The sequence below is a fragment of the Oncorhynchus keta genome, unplaced genomic scaffold (genome assembly GCF_023373465.1).
Source record: "Oncorhynchus keta strain PuntledgeMale-10-30-2019 unplaced genomic scaffold, Oket_V2 Un_contig_224_pilon_pilon, whole genome shotgun sequence".
Classification (NCBI taxonomy): domain Eukaryota; kingdom Metazoa; phylum Chordata; class Actinopteri; order Salmoniformes; family Salmonidae; genus Oncorhynchus; species Oncorhynchus keta.
Genome location: NW_026282934.1, coordinates 6,334 through 11,089, shown reverse-complemented (window position 1 = coordinate 11,089; position 4,756 = coordinate 6,334). Strand labels below are relative to the sequence as shown.

Below are 4,756 nucleotides of genomic sequence, written 5' to 3'. Positions count from 1 at the left end.
TGCAGTGTATTGATATGGTATAGTAGTGTAGTAGTACTATAGTACTCACCACCTCCAGTTTGCTCTTGGGAACTCTACAGATGCAGTTGGTTCCAAAGTTGGTGTCTCGTGTCTGGATGCATCGAAGGCAGCACAGGTTCTCGACTGCTTCTTCCACTTAGCGATCAGGTTCTTATCAGCATAACTCCTTTATATACAGTAGTCATACAGCTCTACACACACACACACACACACACACACACACACACACACACACACACACACACACACACACACACACACACACACACACACACACACACACACACACACACACACACACACACACAGAGCATTATACCTAAAAACAAACCAGCTTAACATTAACCCTGTCCTGGAGGTCACTGCAGGAGCCTGTCCTGGAAGTCACTACAGGAGCCTGTCCTGGAGGTCACTACAGGAGCCTGTCCTGGAGGTCACCACAGGAGCCTGTCCTGGAGGTCACCACAGGAGCCTGTCCTGGAGGTCACCGCAGGAGCCTGTCCTGGAGGTCACCGCAGCAGCCTGTCCTGGAGGTCACTGCAGGAGCCTGTCCTGGAGGTCACTGCAGGAGCCTGTCCTGGAGGTCACCGCAGCAGCCTGTCCTGGAGGTCACCGCAGGAGCCTGTCCTGGAGGTCACCGCAGGAGCCTGTCCTGGAGGTCACTACAGGAGCCCGTCCTGGAGGTCACCGCAGCAGTCTGTCCTGGAGGTCACTACAGGAGCCTGTCCTGGAGGTCACCGCAGCAGCCTGTCCTGGAGGTCACCGCAGCAGCCTGTCCTGGAGGTCACCGCAGGAGCCTGTCCTGGAGGTCACCGCAGGAGCCCGTCCTGGAGGTCACCGCAGGAGCCCGTCTCCCTCTGCTGACTGCCTTCCTCTTCTATAACATCTACCTCTGCTGACTGCCTTCCTCTTCTATAACATCTACCTCTGCTGACGGCCTTCCTCTTCTATAACATCTACCTCTGCTGACGGCCTTCCTCTTCTATAACATCTACCTCTGCTGACGGCCTTCCTCTTCTATAACATCTACCTCTGCTGACGGCCTTCCTCTTCTATAACATCTACCTCTGCTGATGGCCTTCCTCTTCTATAACATCTACCTCTGCTGACGGCCTTCCTCTTCTATAACATCTACCTCTGCTGATGGCCTTCCTCTTCTATAACATCTACCTCTGCTGATGGCCTTCCTCTTCTATAACATCTACCTCTGCTGATGGCCTTCCTCTTCTATAACATCTACCTCTGCTGACGGCCTTCCTCTTCTATAACATCTACCTCTGCTGATGGCCTTCCTCTTATATAACATCTACCTCTGCTGACAGCCTTCCTCTTCTATAACATCTACCTCTGCTGACGGCCTTCCTCTTCTATAACATCTACCTCTGCTGACGGCCTTCCTCTTATATAACAGTAACATCTACCTCTGCTGACTGCCTTCCTCTTATATAACATCTACCTCTGCTGACGGCCTTCCTCTTATATAACATCTACCTCTGCTGACGGCCTTCCTCTTCTATAACATCTACCTCTGCTGACGGCCTTCCTCTTCTATAACATCTACCTCTGCTGACGGCCTTCCTCTTCTATAACATCTACCTCTGCTGATGGCCTTCCTCTTCTATAACATCTACCTCTGCTGACGGCCTTCCTCTTATATAACATCTACCTCTGCTGACGGCCTTCCTCTTATATAACATCTACCTCTGCTGACGGCCTTCCTCTTTATATAACATCTACCTCTGCTGACGGCCTTCCTCTTCTATAACATCTACCTCTGCTGACGGCCTTCCTCTTCTATAACATCTACCTCTGCTGACGGCCTTCCTCTTATATAACATCTACCTCTGCTGACGGCCTTCCTCTTATATAACATCTACCTCTGCTGACTGCCTTCCTCTTCTATAACATCTACCTCTGCTGACTGCCTTCCTCTTCTATAACATCTACCTCTGCTGACTGCCTTCCTCTTATATAACATCTACCTCTGCTGACGGCCTTCCTCTTATATAACATCTACCTCTGCTGACTGCCTTCCTCTTCTATAACATCTACCTCTGCTGACGGCCTTCCTCTTCTATAACATCTACCTCTGCTGACGGCCTTCCTCTTCTATAACATCTACCTCTGCTGACGGCCTTCCTCTTCTATAACATCTACCTCTGCTGACGGCCTTCCTCTTATATAACATCTACCTCTGCTGACTGCCTTCCTCTTCTATAACATCTACCTCTGCTGACGGCCTTCCTCTTATATAACAGTAACATCTACCTCTGCTGACGGCCTTCCTCTTATATAACATCTACCTCTGCTGATGGCCTTCCTCTTCTATAACATCTACCTCTGCTGATGGCCTTCCTCTTCTATAACATCTACCTCTGCTGATGGCCTTCCTCTTCTATAACATCTACCTCTGCTGATGGCCTTCCTCTTCTATAACATCTACCTCTGCTGATGGCCTTCCTCTTCTATAACATCTACCTCTGCTGACGGCCTTCCTCTTCTATAACATCTACCTCTGCTGACGGCCTTCCTCTTCTATAACATCTACCTCTGCTGACGGCCTTCCTCTTATATAACAGTAACATCTACCTCTGCTGACTGCCTTCCTCTTATATAACAGTAACATCTACCTCTGCTGACTGCCTTCCTCTTATATAACAGTAACATCTACCTCTGCTGACGGCCTTCCTCTTCTATAACATCTACCTCTGCTGACGGCCTTCCTCTTATATAACATCTACCTCTGCTGACGGCCTTCCTCTTCTATAACATCTACCTCTGCTGACGGCCTTCCTCTTCTATAACATCTACCTCTGCTGACTGCCTTCCTCTTCTATAACATCTACCTCTGCTGACGGCCTTCCTCTTCTATAACATCTACCTCTGCTGACGGCCTTCCTCTTCTATAACATCTACCTCTGCTGACGGCCTTCCTCTTCTATAACATCTACCTCTGCTGACGGCCTTCCTCTTCTATAACATCTACCTCTGCTGACGGCCTTCCTCTTCTATAACATCTACCTCTGCTGACGGCCTTCCTCTTATATAACATCTACCTCTGCTGACGGCCTTCCTCTTCTATAACATCTACCTCTGCTGACGGCCTTCCTCTTCTATAACATCTACCTCTGCTGACGGCCTTCCTCTTATATAACATCTACCTCTGCTGACGGCCTTCCTTTATATAACATCTACCTCTGCTGACGGCCTTCCTCTTCTATAACATCTACCTCTGCTTATGGCCTTCCTCTTATATAACATCTACCTCTGCTGACTGCCTTCCTCTTATATAACATCTACCTCTGCTGACGGCCTTCCTCTCTATAACATCTACCTCTGCTGACTGCCTTCCTCTTCTATAACATCTACCTCTGCTGACGGCCTTCCTCTTATATAACATCTACCTCTGCTGATGGCCTTCCTCTTATATAACATCTACCTCTGCTGACGCCTTCCTCTTCTATAACATCTACCTCTGCTGACGGCCTTCCTCTTCTATAACATCTACCTCTGCTGACGGCCTTCCTCTTATATAACATCTACCTCTGCTGACGGCCTTCCTCTTATATAACATCTACCTCTGCTGACGGCCTTCCTCTTATATAACATCTACCTCTGCTGACGGCCTTCCTCTTATATAACATCTACCTCTGCTGACGGCCTTCCTCTTATATAACATCTACCTCTGCTGACGGCCTTCCTCTTATATAACATCTACCTCTGCTGACGGCCTTCCTCTTCTATAACATCTACCTCTGCTGACGGCCTTCCTCTTCTATAACATCTACCTCTGCTGACGGCCTTCCTCTTATATAACATCTACCTCTGCTGACGGCCTTCCTCTTATATAACATCTACCTCTGCTGACGGCCTTCCTCTTATATAACATCTACCTCTACTGACGGCCTTCCTCTTATATAACATCTACCTCTGCTGACGGCATTCCTCTTATATAACATCTACCTCTGCTGACGGCCTTCCTCTTCTATAACATCTACCTCTGCTGACTGCCTTCCTCTTCTATAACATCTACCTCTGCTGACGGCCTTCCTCTTCTATAACATCTACCTCTGCTGACGGCCTCCTCTTATATAACATCTACCTCTGCTGACGGCCTTCCTCTTATATAACATCTACCTCTGCTGACGGCCTTCCTCTTATATAACATCTACCTCTGCTGACGGCCTTCCTCTTCTATAACATCTACCTCTGCTGACGGCCTTCCTCTTCTATAACATCTACCTCTGCTGACGGCCTTCCTCTTATATAACATCTACCTCTGCTGACGGCCTTCCTCTTATATAACAGTAATATCTACCTCTACTGACTGCCTTCCTCTTATATAACAGTAATATCTACCTCTGCTGACGGCCTTCCTCTTCTATAACATCTACCTCTGCTGATGGCCTTCCTCTTGTAGAACAAGTCGAAGATATATCTGCTCCTCTGATGATGCAGTCTGAATATCGGCCACAGGGACTCCACCTTCCTCTTTCCCTCGTGAGGCTCCGTCTCGGCTGGAAGGAGACAATCACAGCTCGTCATCAATATAATACAATACAGGAATTATCCAAGATGCACATTATCCAAGATGCACATTATCCAAGATGCACATTATCCAAGATAACCGTTATCCAAGATTCACATTCATACATCACCTTTAAATTGTAGCTACTAGCTGGCTGGTTGGTTGCTAAACTAATTATACTGAACAACAAAATAAAAACGGAACATG

At 47.8% G+C, this 4,756-nt stretch overlaps 1 long non-coding RNA gene across 1 annotated transcript; it reads right to left on the bottom strand.

Moving 5' to 3' along the window:
* Positions 1-945: 945 nt before the first annotated feature.
* Positions 946-4,196, bottom strand: LOC127921468 (uncharacterized). The gene is made up of 10 exons (XR_008109001.1): positions 4,159-4,196; positions 3,985-4,054; positions 3,845-3,914; positions 3,740-3,774; positions 3,495-3,599; positions 2,693-3,182; positions 1,759-2,289; positions 1,653-1,722; positions 1,443-1,617; positions 946-1,086 (listed from the first exon to the last, which is right to left on the bottom strand). It is a non-coding gene; the product is annotated as an uncharacterized LOC127921468 (long non-coding RNA).
* Between the last annotated feature and the right edge of the window lie 560 nt (positions 4,197-4,756).